General features: G+C 38.5%; 1 protein-coding gene across 1 annotated transcript in view; it reads right to left on the minus strand.

The window, feature by feature from the left end:
- The window catches only part of LOC108747070, a 158,170-nt gene that overhangs the window by 106,724 nt on the left and 30,989 nt on the right, over positions 1 to 20,457 (minus strand). The gene's annotated exons all lie outside the window — the stretch shown is intronic.

The following is a 20,457-nucleotide window of genomic DNA, read 5'->3' on the forward strand; positions in this document are numbered from 1 at the left end:
GCGCCTTAGGAGGATCGTTAAACTGTCGTGTTCGTTCGCGCAAGGCGACGTAATAATTTTGAAGCCGCGCTGCGCCACTCAAAACTACTGTTGATGTCTAATGATCGTCTCTCGCACAAAGTCATATAATCGCAACACGCCACTTTAATGCCACTCGCAATATACATACGTGTCAAAATTGGAAGAAACATCACGCGCGAAAGATATCTAAAGATTTTACAGAAAAACTCTATAAAATTCAAATCAGATATTTCATTACATTGAATTCCATTCGGAGATTGTTACTTCGTATAAAGGCTAATATTGTTCTGAAATCTACGAAAAGTGTGACCTTTTTGTGAATGAGATTAGAAGTAATATAACGTGCGAAAACTATGTACAAATTTACGGAGAAACTCTACATAAAATTCAAATTAGACATTTCATCACATTAGATCATTTGATCATCTTTTTGTGAGAAACATTATTAGACATCAAAATCTAGTCTCAAGCATTGACTCCTTACACTTATTGATACCTTATTCATTCGATTTCTTTCTAGCTATATTAATTTATTATTGTTTACAGAGAAATTTTATCAAATTCAAATCAGATATTTTTCATCGCATTAGGAAATTATCACTTCATGTAAAGGCTAACATTTCGTTCTGAAATCTATATCTAATCTATATGTAATCTTTGTCTGAACGAGACTGGAAAACAGTGTGTACGAATGCAGGAAAAACTAGGAATGTGAGATCGCGTTTCGCACGATTCTTCTGGAAACTAGGCTGACTCGTGGAATCTGGATCGGAACTGTTTCAGCGAATCGACCGTGTTATCGGCGCATTATCCTCCCCACATCGCGTGGCGAGCGCGCAACAACGCGTGGTTACGCCGGTGGTACACCCACATAGTAGCACGCGTGCATACGTCGATACGGTTTCAGTTACCTAATCGCGTTGGTGTTGCACTGTGTCGACGGTGTTCTTATGGTGCCTCCCTCGCCAGACGCGAGACCGGACCAACGATGCGTGAACGCAAACTTTACTCGTTCCATTACATTTTCTACTCGGATAATCCGGTATCAGGCCCGCCGGCGGACCCCTAGTTGCGCGTAGCCCAGAGTTTCTCAATCTTCGCCTCGCATTAACACATTCCTGGCTCGGTACGAATAGGATTTTTAGCGGCCGGGACGATAGTGGCTAAGTAGAGGCGTATAAAATCGTTTGCGCTATCCGTACACCCTGCGCGGCAAGAAGCCGCGGGCTGTAATAATGGCGGAAAATACAGTGGTCGAAACGCCTGGCTGAGGATCACTGATATACGTATAGATACTAAGACATACAAGATAGTTTTCGATAAGCCAGCTTTATCAACAGGATTCGATCGCCTATCTTATTTATCGTATTTATCCGCCGTACGGAGAGATATCGCGATATTTTTCCAGATTTAATCTACACTGAATCTTTTTCCACCTATTAAACGTGTCGAAAAATTGAAATGTATTTCTCAGGCGTAAGTCCATCATTTAGATGTTACAGCGCTTAACGCTGGAAGGAAAGGCGATCGGCTCAGGGACACTCTGTGTGCACACGTAACGCGCGGAGCTAGGACTACGCATGCGGTAGCCTACGAGCGTATAACTACGGGCACGTAGTTACACTTAACTGTACAGAACTCGACATAGTTGTGCAAGCGTGTATGTAAGTTGCATGTAAGGCTCACGTAGTGAGGAGAGCACTCCGCGCGAGGCTACGACGGCGAACGTGTTCGCATATTAGTATATAAGAAAGCGGACACGCGGTCAGATCGCAATTTGTCCGAGTCTTTAAACGCACGTTCCTATCCGCGCGCGAAGCGTTTCGCGTTGGACTTTAGAGTTTATTCGCTGGCACATCGTATCGATACAAAAGCGAAAGCATTTCTCTCGTCTAGTACTTCTAGACTTTCGTGTGAACACAATTTTTTTTTTGTTTTAGTAACATGACCGTGAAATTCACGATGTTCTGGTAATGCGTAAACGTGATATGCCAAATTCTTGAACAATCTTAGAATCAATTGTCTTTTCTAATTTCGCAAATCTGTCATAGGTGCTCCAATTGAAATTTTATTGTCTGCATGAAAAGAATAATTTTACTAAAATCTAAAAATGCAATATAGATACAAAATTGAAAATGATTTTATTAAAAAACGATTAAAATAATTATTAAAATAATTACATAGGAATCTCAAGCTTGATGAGTGATGCTACAAAAAATTTTGATATTTTAACAATCAGTTTAAGCATCGGACATAATTATTTTGATGGTCCAACAAAATTATTTTCATCTGTATTTTTAGATTTCAGCAAAACAATTCTTTGTGAACAATTCATATATTACACAAAAATGAAATAAATTCAAAAAAATGTAAAAAAAATTGTGATTTTATATGCATATAATTGATAATTCCCAAAACTCTTCTTGGAGTGAAATCTAATTCTAAAGAATGAAATCTCACTTTTAAAATGACTCGACAAGTGAGCAACTCTTTTTCAACACTCAATTGTCACTTTTTTAGAATTAGATTCTACTTGAAAAATTTTAGAGAGATTGTCTCTAGACAAACTCGTGACAATTTTAAACCTATATTATCCCAAATTGTTGCTTAACTCATTTTTGCATAATACAGTCCGCGTGTAACATACATGTTAGGTACATGTTCTTAAGTGCGATACATTATAAACGTATAGGTGTGATTAATCGTTTTCTAACCTTTCGATGCACCTGCGAAATGGGAATATGATTACCACATTATTGAGAACGAAAGTAAACGCTTTGCCCGCTCCGCGGTCTTTGTCTCTACGTCCTCATCCTGCACTGTAATCTTGCATATACTTATCTGCAACGTATTTCATCCCGCAGCGGGACTTACACACGCTTATATAAATCAACAAGGCTCACACAATTAATATCACGGGTTATACTGTGACAAATAAAAAATCGAACTGCACTAGACGCCGGCGTGGCATTACTTCGCTCCGCATTGTAGAACGATTTATTGGAATATACATCTCACGAAGCGTGACACCTACGCTGTAAATTAACGCCGTCCGCAATTAGTATCGGCCCTTAAAAATAGGAGGTAGAGATCCAACTCCCTCAACGAGGTGCTAATGCCCTCGCCGTCTCACGCGGCGATCTTATCTTGAGTTCTTCGCGAAAATCTTTATCGCGGAACAATTTATGCGTCTACCAATTACGCACGAAGCGCGTTATGTATGCGGCAAATTAACACTGATCACAATTAACCTTGGGCGTTAAAAATACGATGATGCGCTAATCGCATGAATATCGAGTCGTCAGAGATCTGGTCTGTTTATAATTAGTACGTCTTGTAACAACGGAGAATACAATCGAAGAAACATACAAATGGAAAGAACGATAAAGTACCTAAAAATTTAGCTGGATACAGATTTTTAAGTAATTTTATTGACTATCAAAATAATTATATGTTTAAGCAAATTTTTCGCAGTATCGTTCATCATGTTTGAAATTCCTACGTAATTATTTAAATGATCCAACAAAATTATTTTCTGTACCTTTAAATACAGATATTTAGCAAAATATTTCTATGCACATAGAAAGGACTGTTATATGTTGTAATATCTAAAAATGTAGCTAGATATACATTTGAAAATAATTTTGTTAGGCTATTGAAATAATTATGTAGGACATAATGAGTAATGGTGCAAAAAGTTTGACATCCTAGCCACCGACTTATATGTCCTACATACAAATTATTTTATGGTCCAACAAAATTATTTTCAGATCTATATCAAGTTAAATTTTTAGATACTTCAGCAAAACTGTTTTTATCCGTGTATTATCGACTTAGACTTTTTTTCCCAACAATTCCTGCATCAATTTATGCTAAAAATTAGATTATTTTCACTTTCGGCGAGAAATATTGGGCGTTTCAGGAATTAAATGCCTATACCGATCAAAGCTGGATCTTTAACATGCTTTAAATAATGCATTATGAATTTTATGTGTGTGTATATATATATATATATATGCATATGTATCATATTTGTAGTTATTCAAATTGCAATTAAATGACTGTAATAATATTACAAATTAAATTAAATTGACTAGCAATTTTTAATATTGTAATTTTTGATGTTCAATCAGATATCATATTAGAAAGATATTAATTTGCTGAAAACTGTAAATAAATTTATTGCAAAAAATATTACCTTCGCCAGGAATCGAACCCGGATCTTTTGTATTCCACAGGAACATTCTAAGTCTTTAGACTACCGAGACTACAAATATGGTATATATGCATATACATATATAGTATATTTTATATAAAATTCACAATAAATTATTTAAAGCATTAAAGACCCAGCTTCAATTAGTATAGGCATTTAATTCCTAGTTATGTACGGTCTAAAAATAAGATTCTTATTATCAGGCACACTAGAGACGCCCACCAACGAACATCCTTTCGTTATAAATTAGAGGGATGCGGGAAAAATTAGAGCAGGAAAAAAAAACTCGATTCTGACCGCGGCGGAAAGCCACGATTGCGAGGAAGTTTAAATATTCCGTGGGCGCTGTATATTACGCGCACGTTTATAGGAACAGGAGAGTGGAGCAACATGACTTATAACCGAGTTACTCGCCACCGGTGATTTCCCATTATACGACCCGGTATCCAAGTCATCCTGCCCCCCCTCGAGAGGATTAAAGGTATCTCGAATGAGGTTGAGGCACTACTTGCAACATTGAGGCTGCGTCGTATCGTATCTGCGCCCGCGTACGATTCTCATTGCGTGGCAGCAATAAATATGCTGATTAAGCGGCAACGCGGGGTCGGTTAATTTGCAGTATATCAGTATCCAACAGCGCATTTTAATTGACCGTGAAGCATTATTGCGGAGGATAATCCACGGCGCGGCTTTTCAATAATGATCGTGCTGCTGACAATCGACAGAATAGAAAAGAGGGACAGACAGCTGAAAGCGACAACGAATTTTGGAACGAGAGATCTCGCATTTGCACCGCAATTAGCGGCCACCTTCACCAAACGGTTTTTACGAAACGATGGTAATTACAATTTCTCACGGTAATTTTTACGCGCCACTTTTTCACGAGCATGTCTTTCTTCCATTAAAATTAAACGATTGTCCGTTTTATTTTTGCAATCATTATCACGAGCTTTAATAAAATTGAAATGGAGACGCGAAATTAGTGTTACGCAACTGTCTATTGTGGATTTCGTTGCAAAATTGCTAAAAGGCCTACAGTCGTTACTAAAGCGACGTCGATTCTTTACTGCAATCTTGGAGCAGTAAAAATGTAGCATGACAATTTTTGGTATTGATGACTATAATTGCGTGGTAAGTAATTATGATTATCAGCTTCATTTTTATAGTTATTGCTGCTGTAATGCTAGTAATAATAAATATATATATAATTCTATATACCAAAAAGAATATATGGTTGATCTCGAAAATGATTAATTTCATTATAATTGTTTCGGAGACCACATATATTCTTTTTGATATATAAACCTACTCTCTAAAAGTGAATCAGTGACTTCAGTGCTACACGTATAACTGATGTAATCATCAGCAAATATTTACTGTTTTTTAGTAATAATATACTGATTCACTTTTAGAGATCGAGTATAAATATAATAACTATAAAAAAAGAATTTAATTTTAATATAGATTTTAATTTGTATAATTATTACTACTGTAATACTGTAATATTAGTAATAATTATTACATTTATAATTTTATATATTAAAAGGAATATGACTGTTCTCCTGAATAATGGAGCTTCCAACAATGATTTACCATATTTGTAATAAAAAATTCAAAAACTTTTTTCTTAAAATGCTAGATTCCTCTCTATGGATACGTTCGATCAATTGTGAATAATCCCCGTTGAAGAACAGAAAGAGCGCGAAAATCTATCAGCGAAAGAATCCCCTCAGGGCTAAACCGACATTATTCCGCGCTATGAATCTTTGTGTCGTCAAATCGACACCACGTCGAGAGAAAGCCTTATCAAGATGATTCCGGGAATTTCTACCGCGAAAGGTTCAGCAAAATATCATCCGCGGGCGGTACCGCGCCTCACGCTCGCGAAAGTAAAGTGTCCGGAGGAGTGACCCCTCGTCCGTGATTAGCCATTTTTCGCGAAGTCCAGCAGTCCCGAGCAGTCGTTTCCGTGTCGATCCACGTCTGCAAACCCACGAACCGCACAGAATCCCGACTAGATCGGTCAGGTACAGGTAATCTCGCCGTTGCCTCAACTTGTCTCGCAAGAGCATAACCTTTGGAGAGACGAACCAACTAACCGGGCGAAGGATAAAAAGAGAAAGGGAAAAAAATCCGGCGCGAAGAGGGAAAGAGGGTACGAATGCGCGCTCGCTCTCGTCTTATAGCCTAGACTACGCGGGCTGCGGCGTGGCATAGGCGAGCGCGAGGGCGCAGGCAATGAACTCGCAATTATCGCCGCGGATATATTCCCGCGTTATCCTTGCCGAGCCGCACAGTCGTAACTTCGCGCCTTCCATTCGCCCGCCGCGCGAGCGCACGGAGTACGAGTTATGACGTTTTCTGCAGCGGCACTAAAGATTGCACCGTGCGCACCGCCTCGCCCCTTTTCTCGGCCATCCTCCCGCCCGCCCGGCCCTTATGCGCCCTTTAAAGAGTCCTTATCGCTCGGCGAAATCGGGCGACTATCCACGGACTATCGTCCCGGGTGTTTACGAGTCGGTGAGGCCCGCCGCGACGTGTCCGTTGATAGCGCGACTCGACACGCCGGTAATTGCCACGGCGGAATTGCCACCAGCATCACCGCGGCACCGAGCAATCTTCCTTCCTTTGCCGCTCTCTTGGGCCGCGCGTACCGTCGCCGGCAAGCGATAAGCGATGAGCCGCGAGGTGCGAGGTGCGAGGTGCGAGGTGCGAGCTGTGAGATGGGTGGGCGCCCTTTATAATTAATGAGTATTGCTTATAAGAGTAATTTAATCATCATTAGACATCTATAACTTATCGTGCGAGATATTGATAAATAATTTAACAATCCTTGAACGCGCGTAATTCAGTGAGTCCGCGTACGTCAGCGGATAAAGAACGCGCCACGGGCCGTCGTTTCTGAAAATTCGACGGCGCACTGGTAACTTCAGGTATTTGAAAAAGAATTTAAATGGGAGGGAAGACAATCTTCGCTAATTCAAGGCCTACGTTTTATTTGGAACGTTAACGCAAACCCGATTCTACTCGGCTCGGCAGCGGCCGTTTTTCTGAAGGGCTCGCATTTTCTCAGTAGCAATAAACGGTTGTTGGAACGCACCCAAAATAAAATCTCGCCAAAGAGCAAAGAACAATTCGTAAAGTGGGTTACGGGAGGGATCCATTTAGCCTGCTGGTCCAATAAACAAAATTAACTTTCTGCTGGCGATTCTCTGGTGAAAAAGCAGTCGTCGTATTCGCCGGTGGAATTCACCGTTCAGAAGAACTTGTTATTTCGAACGTTCTCACATTTAACAAAGTCCACACCTAACAAACATTGCAGTATCAAACATAATACTGAAAAACATCTCTCGCGAGGGTATTTCAGGTTGACAAACAACATTTTCCGCATAGAATACATAAAATAAATTCTTGGCATTCTTATTCCCCGGCAAATACGCAACTTTACGTAGTTTCTTCTTGCGCTTTTTTTTTTTTTAATCAAATATCATAACAATATAAAGAGTGTTCATGTTTTTCTTAAAATTGTAAGAAAATCGACAGAATAATTAAAAATATTATTGCTGATACTGTTAATCAAATTGTTTTCAATAATTGATGAGTTTCAATAATCATCACAAATCTATTATAAACAACAAAAAAGCTGTGTCTAATATTAATATCTCAAACAATTCAATTTTATAATTAAACTTTAAGTACGTATAATAGAAAAAGTAGAAATTCTAGATATAGAGTAAAATCTAGATGTCAATTCGTTAAAATAATATTTTAATGCTAACTAAGCATTCCAATGATTCACTGTGAGAAGAACTTTATATAGCGAAATAAGTATATAATAAGATACCAAGAAACGGTTCTTCAAGATATTTCCAATATTTCAAACGTTATAGAGTATATTTCGCGTAATGAGACGCGTCATGTATCTCATTCGTTTCAACAGAATCTCGCGTTACCGAGCTCGGCCGATGAAACATCTACACTCGTGTACCATTTTATTCGCGCGAGATGAGTCGCTCGCGCGCGTTTAAATAACGTTAATTTAACGCTCACGCGTGTGGCAATAACTCCAAAGGGAGTCAACACGAATTCCGCGAGCTAAATCTTCGGTCTTAGATGTTGCCAGTTGCACTCCGGCGCGACGTCCTTTCGTCATCGCTGCCACGATTGCGGCGTTACAAAGATAATTGCATACGTCGAATAGAAGCATCGCGGGGAAACGGGCCGGGGAGAGAGAAAGAGAAATCTGTTTATTATTTCAACTGTCACTGTCTCGGCTTTAGATGTATCAACGTCCCGAAAGAGATTTCGTCACCGTCTCTTTCACTCTCTTTCCTGACGGTCTGGTACTCACTTTGAAACTGAAATATTACACCAGAAACTCAAGCAGTTTAGAGTAATTTTCCAAAAAGCAATTTGTCAATGTTGAAATAACCACGATATTATATAAAGTTATATTACTTTCGCCATGAGAGAGCATTAAGTACCTTCAATTTATTGCATTTACTTGGAAAAGGCGGTAATCAAATCTAAAGAAAAACTGGCAAAATATTAAACTTATATTATAAAAAAATAAATATTATTTGTCAATAAAATTATTTTTTAATTACTTTTGTTAGATATAGAACATTTACATCAATTTATGGGAGTGCTTTATACTTTTGGCAAGAATTGTACATATTAAAGTAAATTCTATCCCTTGTAATCTGCACAAAATTTTCCATAGTATCAACATAATTACAAAACATTATTATATTATATTTATAAAATAAAAGAGGTGAAACTCTCTCGATAGTTGAGAAGAAAAGTGTTTACACTTTTAGATTACAATGGGGAACGCAACTTTCGTTTTTTCGGTCTCTCCGAGTAAGATTTTGCTTCGATCGATACAATCCTTTCGCATTAGCATATCTCCCTGGCAATAAAGGTCTAAACTATACGCAGGCACACGCGTGCACGCGGCGTGTAAACTAGCCAATAAATTAAATACCTTAATCGAATGGCGATGCTATAAACGACTCGTAATCAGCCGAGTGGCTTACCGATTTAACGCGCGAAAATGCGCGAGCCGACTTTCGCCGTGGTGGAAGTGGCGGCCGTATTAAAATCCCCGATGTGAAATGTGCTTGATCTAACGTGGAGAACTGGCCATTCAATCGTGCCGCGTTCTCCAATTATAATAAATACTTTTAATCGCTTTATTTGCGTGTATTGAGAGCTTTCTTATAACCATCGTAATTAATAACAGCGATGAATCTCTTTGTCATCTTACATCGTTGCACAAGTATTCCACTGGAAATGCACTGGAAAAGAACTGTTTTGCTGAGATATTTAACAAGTTAGATAGAGATACAGATTTTTTTCATCATTTTGTTTGGAAAATAAATCACACTCATGTTTTCTATGTTGAGATGTTCAAACTAATTGCTCTGGAATATTAAAACTTTTTGCAACATTTTCATTTAAAAACATTTTACACAAATTATTTGGATGGTCCAACAAAATTATTGTCATTGATTTGTATCTAACTAAATTTGGAGATATTTCAGCAAAATCATTGTTTCCGTACTTATTATAGAATATACAATAGAATAAATCGAAGGTAGAAAGCATAAATGTGTTTTAATATTAATTCTCAGTTTAATTAAGAGAGGAAGAAAGGAAGAATTTTTATCTGCAACTTTTTTGTATAATAATTGCACTTATTTGAGAGATAGAAAGACAATGATAAAAACGGATTTTTATCAGCTCTAATACAAATATCTGTAATATGTAATGAACGTTGTATTCGCTAATGATTCGAGAACTTTTTATCCATTTTCCTCAGTTGACTCCGAAGCTGACCTAGGCCACGAGAATGTTACGAACCGAGAAAATCGGTACATTGTTAGCTGTAATGGCGAGTGCGCACGATACGAGGCTAAGCGCACCTGACTTCGTAATTTTGCAAAGGTTACGCATTTTCCCCGCAATTTTATACTCCATTCCGAAGCAGAAGTATTAATTTTCGACAATTTCGCTGTCCCTTCTCTCGGCGCGATGATTGGACGTGTCGGTATTTCCCAGTAAAATCGCGCAGCGCGTCGAAGACTGCCGCCGGTCACCAGTGTAGAAATCCCGAGACAATTATGTGGAACACTAAACAAGGATCCCTTTATTCCCCAACGATCTTTTCAGTCGGCATCAAGAATATGGAACGATATGCGTATACTATCTATACCCCCATATATTTCATCTATCGCTGGATCTTGTCCGTGAGAGCGAGTGGATTAATGAAGACACAAGATTTACAGCCTACTACGATTGGGACTATCGCCTTCTTTTCAAGGGATGATCGACTGCAACGCTAAGCGCAGACTACGAAGAACGGAAAAAAAAAAAAAAGAAAAGGAAACGAGATAAAACTCGAACTTACACGTACGAATTAAGCCGTTCCACGAATTAATACGAGAGGTGCAGATCGCCCACAAATGGCTTTCATTCAATTAGGCGGCAGCGTGGAATCTCGAGCCTTTGTCAGATAATCACAACCTTACGCCGTGGTGACGATGACAGCAGGGTGCGGCCAAAAAGGCGCGCCCGGTACCCTGACTGTGTATACGTATACATGTATCCTCTGTCTCTATGAATAGAAAAAGAACGACAAGGGAAAAAAGCGAAGGAGAACGAAAGAGGAATGATACGACGCGGAAGAATCGAGGGTTGGGCCCCGTCGTGTTGCACATTAGGAAATACACGCGGAGAGGAGAGGGCAAGATAGCCGCGAGATGGATAGAACAAAGGAGAAATGTGTCGAGAATGACAATGAGTGTCGCAACGCTGGCTACTAAAAGCCATTGTGCTCGTCGAAACTCCGCACGCTTAATTATGATTTGAATTGATCGACCAGGGATCTTTCGTCAGATCCGTCAAATCTGACATACTCTCTCGTTCGCTTCAAGGGTTAAAATAGTATCTTCATATCCTTAGTCTACGATTCTGCACTTGGTAAACTGTACTGTCATCCTGTCCGTTTAGCACGATTGTTACAGCCAAGCATTTTTCATTGATGCTGCAAGAGTAACCCATCAATGATATGAAATATATCGATTCGTCTCGCGTTTTACTAACACGAATACGGAAGCGAACGAAAGGAAAGGTTAAATGTCTCAATTCAAGCAGCATTCAAGATATAACAGTATATCGCTCGCGTTTCTGCATTATTCACCGATGCACATCATCCATCCCGAGTGCAGTGAAGCATAGTTTGTCGGTCAGCATCTGCATTCATCGACGTATTCCCCAGTCGCGTTATAATTTCTCTAACCGCGGCAAACTTTCTCGCATGCATCGCGACTAAAGAGGTTGGCGACTCTAATTTCATCGTATTATGCATACCGTCGTCGACGGCCGATGTACGTAGCGATGGAGAAAAAAACTATCGCGGCACACGAACGACTCGTTCTCATTATTGTTACTCGCCCGATTGTAAATTAAAATATCGCCCGTAATTGGCACACTCGTGTGGCAGGAAAACCGTGACCGTGTTTCCTCCGGAAAAGTGTATCGTCTTGGAAAAAAGAAAAAAAAAAAAAACCTTCGCATACGTAGTAGAACAATTTCTTTCTTATCTGGAAAAGTATGTAAAAGTGCATTATCTATCACTATAAGTAGTTATTACGGTGAATTACGGTGAATTATTTGCAAATTGAATATCCGATCCTTTCTATCAATTTAGAAGTAGAGCGATGTAAATGTAGTGAAAACACATTTCGCAAAGCGACTCGAGTGCTAAATTCGTGCCACGCCATCGCACGTGCCGCTGGGGAAGGAAATTTTTCTCGGGAAACGCTCGCGGAATAAAAATCGCTCGCAAAATTGTAGGGAAGTCGAAACCGCGTTGCGTCTATGATTAGAATCTCCGCGAACGGCGAAAGTTAGTTAAACTCTCGCGTGCTCGAGTTTGAGGACGAGCTAAAATAGTCCACGTGAAACTCCGGGGACGGCCCTTTAAATCGTAGCACACAAGTAACTTACTCCGAGTAACTTACGACCGGCGGTCACGAACCTAGAGGCACAAAGTCGGTGACTCTTCGCCAACGGTGGATTTGAGTCAGCTTGCATACCAACGTCCTGGCTCATCCTGCTTGGTTCTTCTCTCTTTGAGCCACGCAGCGAATGCCAATCCCACACGAGCTTGTCGTCACGGGTAGAGCGATCAGTTGATTTTCTTGTCGCGTATCGATAACGTGTGTCGCTGTCTGATACAACTTCCGTACTCCTTTATCGTAACGAAGAGGATGCGAAATAAATCATTTAAAATCATTTAAAACCCTTTGCATGAGAATAATATAATTTGGCAATTTTGCAAAATTCGTTTTAAATACAATTTTATGTATGAAAAAAACTTAATAACGGATTTACCTCATTTCTTACATTAAATTCAATTTTATTATTGCCTATCTCTTCAGCTATTCGAGACATAAATATAGATATTTGCTGTATATAGATTGACTTTGTGCGATTAATTACTTTTCCAATTTACAGAATTGTAGATACTAAAGCAGAGAAATATTATACATGCTTTCGCATATAATATTTCGCGCATATTTTTAATATGTTTAAAATTTGAAATGTCATTAATGAAGCCATCATTAGTAAATGATAGTAATTCGCATTCTTTTGAGGTGCAATAGTTCTTCGAAAAACGGACGGCACTTCGTGCAACGAATGGCAATCCCACGCGCAATCTAACAAAGGATCGACTTTCCCGTCACGTATTGATAATACTTTGTCAAATTGTATGTCGGTACTTCCTCTTCCTCCTTCGATGCATATATTGGCAATACAAACATATATGTACACCTATATCAGCTGCGTATATCACTCTCTGTGTAGAAATAGAATTTTTTCAAACTTTCATTGTCCCTCATTGACTTGTGTGTCATTATTGGAGGTATTAAAATACATTAAATCTGTAAAATTAAAAAATAATCGCACAACATATTAAAAGAATTAAGAAATTTCAGAATGTCTTATTATATTTTTACTTTTTAATATACTCGTATAAAATTTTCAAATAAAGATATTTTTTCCCCCTTATTCTCCTCTCTTTTTATCTTTGCTTCGCCCTTTTACATTTTTTCCATATGTAAATTGTAATTATCTTTTAATAATAAAATTATGTAAGTAGATATTGCAAAGTCTATTTAAATGGAGAGTGATGGATTATTATACAACAAGTCAATGTGTATAAAGTCGTTTTGTTCTCGATATTAATAGACATGCTCCTGAGAAGGGAAGGTATAGCGGAGGAAGTGCATGGAAAAGCGACCTCGAAGCTGTCGATCGACCGCTAAGAAGGTCTCTCTCTTTTTCTCTGTCTTTCCTCTCCTCTCTCTCTCTCTCTCTCTCTCTCTCTCTCTCTTTCATCGTCGGTCACGCAGTTGCGCGAAGACACGAACATCGCCGTATAAGCTTTTGCGCAAGAGGCATAATTATGGCCGAAGAGGAAGCGAAGCCGAGTGCGTTAGCACACGTAGGACGAACGTTGAACGATGAACTTGACACTGCACGTGTGAGAGAGAAGAAAAGAGGCAGAAAAGGAGGGAGGGAGGGAGGGGAGGGGAGCAGAGAGAGAGAGAGAGAGAGAGAGAGAAGAGAGGAAGAGTGTGCACGAGCGAGAGCCGTAGAGAGAAAAGAAAGAGAAAGGAAGACGTGAGCCTGCAGCCTCACGAACGCCTACCCATTTCTATCTCACCTTTTTCATCCTCAACGAAACAAATGACGTCCATAAGTCTATCGATCCCTTTAGATTACCCTTCTTAATTTCCCTTTTTCAGGTCAAGCCAGAAACGCGGATGCGTTTAAGTAGACAGTCATTTCTCGACTCTAATCATTTAAGTAGAAGCAGATATTTTGTGCAGGCAATGTAAGCACTATTACTAGTGATGATGCCATAATCTCCTTTATGCTTATCGATATACGGTTAATAGATATTCCAGTTGTATAAAAATAATATTTATAATTAATACTTTTATCTAAGAATCATGTATTATGCTGTGTATAGAAATATTCTCTTATATGCATATATTTAAATGCTTGATATTTTTCATAATAATTCATATCTTAAAATAGTTATAAATATTTGCCTTATTTACGTTCAAACTAAAACGTTAAAGTGAAAATAAAAAAAGGACTGAACTGAAAAGACACAAATATCTCCCGAGACGACAATTACACATGAATGAATAGTTGCGATGAATATTTGCAAAATAGCTTGAGTAGTTGTAAGCGTGACAGTGAAAGCAATGGAATAACTGCCAAGTCCATCACGAGTAATGCGGGAATCCAGTACGGTGAATAAGCATGCGTACCTCACTGACACATTAAGATCACGAATCAAGATAGAGGCTGTGCTCAACCCGAGTCATAAAAGATACTTTGCTCCACTCATTCGTTCCACATTAGCAAGCTGCATGAAGATTTCCTTGTCTCCCCTACGTGATTATTTTTCTAATGCCACTATATCTTAGTTACTCTCTCGTCTCTCGTACAGAAAACTCTTATTATACATTATAAATTTGAAACTAATGCAATTAAATATACATGTGAGTTACACGAATTAATTAAAATTATTCTTCCGAAAATTATATTTTGTACTCCACGGATTATTATATTATTTTTCTAATGCCATATCTTCTGTTATCTCGTATTCTGTCTCGTCGTATGAAAAGCTCTTAACATAAATTTGGAATATTACGTAATTAAATATGTAAGTTATATAAATTATTGAAAACTATTCTTCCAAAAATTATATTGTTTAAATCTGCAGATATGATATTATCTTTTAACGTATGCAAAATATTGATAATATGACAGAAAATGTGTACGAAAGCATTTTATACTATAAAAAGTTTCGATTATAGTATATATTGTTTTGCATTTTTCGCGTTTTTGTTCGGTTTCATTAAATCAATTGCATCGTTGTAAAAACAGTTGAAGGATGTGGAAATCAAAGAATCAAATAAACACTGAAATATGCTGTACGGAACTTTTATGAGTTTTACGAGTATCACGATGCATCAATGCAGACGAGTCGCCACGAAACGGGCTCTCGACTCGAGAGTCATAAAAGCTACGTATACACGCGCGCACTCAGGGTGCATCGTTAGTCGTTCGTTCCAGATTCAGCGAGCCGGGATTACCTACTTCCTTCTTTCTCCTCCGGCCGTGGAAAGAAACCGTATAATAGTGGCGGGCAAAATAAACACGGGAGAGGCAGAGGGCCCTGAGGAGGCGACCGAGTCGTGAACGAGTTTTACGAATGTCGTAACTCTCCGTTACTCAACCGCCGGGGTGCCGCATCGATAGACGATAATACAAAGATTGCCGGTTTTAAACAATAACGACATGCTGAATCCGACAGTCGTTACACGCCAGACTTTACGTTTAAAGCGAAAATATGGCGTTACGTAAAGCCAGTCTCGCGGGCGTAGTAGCCTTTTGCACGAGCGTGGCTTTTTTTACTACCGCAAAAAAATCGCTAGTAACCCGCAAAACCTAGCAAAACTTCACCCGCTCATCTCACGTTTCTGCGATGGAAAGTTGAAATTTCGTAGCGGAAATTGCCTGCGAAATGATTTTAATGTAATGTCGGATTATCCAACGCGAACTTCTTCACGTTGTTAACTGAAATATCCTGCGCAGACTTAACAAGCATGTAATTTTTTTATGTAAATCTATTTTTATTATGTTGTAGAAATATTTTAAAAAATCTATTAATACATATCTGTATTTCATATATTCATTGAGATACAGATTAGAATTTTTGTACGCGCATTCTTAGTTCTTCCGCGATAGGGAGAGGTAAAAGTGAACTTTACAAAATGCTTTAATGCGTTTCAATAAACATGGCGTTAATTAAATCCAAACAGAAATTTCGAATACGAGTTAACTATACGGTACTGTATCGCGTGTGTATCCTCTCTGAAGAGCCAACAACGGCAATTACGTTACATTGGGATTACAGAGAAGTGCGTGACCCACTGGCTACGCCTTTCGATATAATTTAATGACAGAATTCCTCATCTTTATTCATTTTTTTATACCTCGTATTTTATCAACTTTGCGATAATTAAATATATTAATATGTGTGAATTAATATATCTCGCCAGATGCGAAATAAATTTATATTAATTTTTTTAAATTGATAAGATACTCAGATTGTATTACGAGAAGATATTGAAATGATATTACGTATTTTTAAATTTTTATAAAAAGATACAATATTTACTACAACTATTAATCGCGTTAAGGACATTGAGAATACATTGGAATATATTTGATACCTTAAAAAATTTTAAATTATTGACTACTACTGGGATATTTTTCATTCAATAGATTTTAATGATATATACAATAAGTTTTTTTATTCACTCTTACTGTTTTATAATTAATCGCACAGAATTTTCAAAAGTAATGCTACAGACGGAGCTTCGATACAGTGGTTGTCGTATGGTCACGCATGCACGATTACGCGCCTAAAAGAAGGTAGACGTGAATAGGAAAGTGTGACATCGCCTGAGGTGCTTAGAAGTCGTAGATCGCCAAGTAACGTCGTATTTCAGGCGCAGTCGACCGTAAAGGCAAAACAGGAAAAGAGTATTAGGCGACGCGATTCAAAGCAGCTAGACGATCGTGTAAACGCACAGGAAAACACGAGAAAACGTATGCGTGACCGCGTAAGATGGCCGGATGTATTTTCTCGGTAGCGAGTTACCTTCAAGGGGAAACTCTTTGAAAAGCAAGATATCAAGGCTGGAACATTCTTGCACGAAAATTACGGCGAGTGGCGTGACGAAAAATGCATTATTCGTAATCCGATTGACTAGTCGGTCTAAATAATGAATTCTCTGTCAACTCGACGCGATGTGTGGAGTGGATATCTAAACGGACTGACTTTCTGTTCATTATGTGTTAGGAATTATGGATTTCGTTGAATGGTATATTTCGTAAGTTTTTGTATAAGCGATGTGATACACAAATGCACTAACCGTATTTTTGCGTAATTTTCCACAGGTGTGATAAGTTCAAGCGTTGTATTTTGTAAGAGATATGTAACATCACTTTATATACTACTTTGTCCTATTACAACATAAAACGGCTATTAGACGATCAATATTTGATATATTACATAATATTATTAATCATCCGAAGGTTACAATTGAGCCTCCAGACAGTTTGTTTTAAATTTGGTTAAAAAGGATATTAAATATTGTACAAAATAATTGTACAATAATATTGTTAATATGAGCGTTTTAGTAAATTCTGTCAACAAACGGCAACAAAATTGTATTCCGTGCTGCATAATTTTTTGTGTATAACAGTTGACTATTTACCAAGTAAATGTTTCTTCAAGGAATACTTAACCATTTAAATAGAATGTAAGAAATATTTGCGAAGCAAGACTGCATAATTTCATAACACGTAAGAATGCTTACATTATGTTGCATAGCATTATGTTCTAAAATACTAATCGTTCTTGAGTATTGACTTGACACGAAGATCAAGTACATTTTCTGACGTACAGTAGAGGATTATGATACGCAGAAGAGAAAGTACAGCTGTAGACAATTTTTCGAAATATATAGATTACGCATTCAAGAAAGATAATAATGTCTTCATTAATATGGCACGAAACAAAAAAGATATCATGCAGACACAAATAGGTATGTACAAAAAACCAGGAAAGGAAGATTATTTAGTTGCTTTTTGCGTTCCAAAAATAATAATCAAGCGACGCGGTAGCGTCGCGACGCCAACTGCATAAAAATACAAAACGAGCCGCTTAACCGCTTGACGTGTGAACGTCATTGCGTATATATTCGTGCTGTTGCCAAATTCTTTAAGAGTTTTTTCTTCATTATAATTCAGTTGACTATTTTAGTCACTTTTTTTTCAATCTATGTTATGTCTTATGAAATACTTGACTAATTGCATTTATCTCGTACCCATTTTTTATTACAAGGAATGTAATATTCGACACTCTTTTATACACTTGGCGTATATTTTTCTTTTTTAAAAAGATATTTTTTAGAGTAGGTATATTATATTCGAAATAGTCCTTATAAAAAACATGGAAATACAAATTACACTGATATTCTATGTTTACGTCGCTTTTAAATTTGTTCTTAGAGCGGTAGTCTGTTCTCTTATTTCAAGACTGTCTTAAGTAATGTCTCAAGACGCTAATACGATCCTCTGATTGATTCGTGACTTCTTAAGACTGTACTTAAGACAATCTTGAATATAAGATCTGACTATGAATACTGGCTTTAATTTATTAGATCTGTTTTCCGTGTGGCTGAACTATACATTATTAGAAATTAAAAGTGAGAAAGGTACATGTTTGATATTTGTCGGAAGCGAGAAAGAGAGTTCTAGTGCAGTCTAATGCAGGAACAGAAAACAAACCAATTGTCCGATTGTTATGTACGTCTAATCAACTGTTGACAGAACTGACGAACGCAACGTCTTTCCTTCGACTGTCTAAAAATATTATCATTAATTACCGACTCGACATTGTGCTCGGTGTAAACAACAGATTCGTCGCAATGAGAACGAAGAAAAAGGAAGCCAAGGCAAGGGGAGAAGAGATGATCTTACGCGACAAAAAATGGCGCACGCGGCTCCCCACTTCTCTCCTTGGGTGCAATTACATCGGTGTTACATGCCTGATCGGGTTTAACGATTGCGCGTCAAATTATCTAAGTAAGAAAAAGGAATCGATCTCTCTCTCTCTCTCTCTCTCTCTCTCTCTCTCTCTCTCTCTGCTGCTTTTCGCCTTCCTCCACCCACTTGCGAGCGGCGCAGAAAACTCCGCGGTTCACTGATCTCTCTCTCTCATCCGGAACAAAGATTAACAAACAAGTCCTATCTCTCTTTCTCTCGCGGATTTAGAAGCCAATAGTTACATCTACCTAATTTGCGACGAGATTAACTCACTCTCAGACAGCCAAAAAGAGGAAAGATCCGCGGTAATACCATACGATAAATGTCCGAGACCAATTACATTCCCTTTTACAACTGCAGACGCTTTAATTACTGATTCGTTTTATTCGCGTTTATATTTTCACATCACACCCACGACATTCGATTCGTACGGTAGAAATTAACAAGCGGAGCCTGTACTTTTTCGCAGGACAATCGAATTACTATCGAAGACACTAATCTAACTACTTCGAAGACATGAAGACGTTTATAAATGTAATTGTCCAGTACGGGAAAGCAGCACGAGTATCGTCATTTTCAAATGCCACGTGGTCGGCCGCTTGCGTCTTGTAATTTTATTCGCGGTAGAATGCAATTCTCGATGACGCCAACGATGAGGCGACCTTCAAGGATACGCATCCTTCTTTCTTTCACGGCTGGTCCCCTCCCACCTCCCCGGTATCACTCCGTTCCTCTTCCGTCACCATCTCGTTCTCCCAGCACGCGGTGCGCTATTGCCCGTGTAACAGTAACTCGCTTAAGCGTGTAATTTGTATCCGTTGGAATATAGATGATACAGCGATGAAGAAAGCGTTATTTTTGCAATTAAGCCGCCGCCGTTCGCCGCGAGGAAGACGGAGACAGAAAAGCGCTCGCGCTTGCAAATGCGCTCTCCGCGAAGGAAAGTACCGTAACGAAGCGTCAAGGTTGCGCTTGTACGATACGGCTAATCGGATCGTGTTTGCGTAATTTTACTTCGCTCACAGTTAAAAGAAAGATCGCGGTAAGTCTCTCCCTCTCGCGCGTTGTGCTTACTACTCGTATTGTACTCCGAACGTCGCGAGAGAAAGTGACGTCGCCGAATGTGTAATACAAGGGTGGGTTCGGACTTAGACAGAAAAAACAGAAAGCAGAAAAGCGACAGTCAATCAGAAATCGCGCTGGTACTTTCGGCTTTCTGCTTTACGGTTTACTACCAGCCCAAGTTTTGATTGGCTGCTGCTTTTCAAGATCTGAACCCACCCTGAGGCTATTTTTCGTCCTTGCGTCGAACTGCAGTAGAATTTTCTCGTTTTCACCGAAATATCAAATATATATATCTATTTCGGTTTAAATTTTAAAAGTGTACACTAGTTCAGCTAAGAAAAACAGACCTACAGAGAGAAAAATCTATGCGGCAGAATTATAGCAAATTCGATCGGAAACATTAGTGCTGATTAAAGCCGTTATGCGCTGTTTTATGTCCTATTTTT

Source organism: Trachymyrmex septentrionalis, unplaced genomic scaffold (assembly GCF_001594115.1).
Source record: "Trachymyrmex septentrionalis isolate Tsep2-gDNA-1 unplaced genomic scaffold, Tsep1.0 scaffold190, whole genome shotgun sequence".
Taxonomy (NCBI): domain Eukaryota; kingdom Metazoa; phylum Arthropoda; class Insecta; order Hymenoptera; family Formicidae; genus Trachymyrmex; species Trachymyrmex septentrionalis.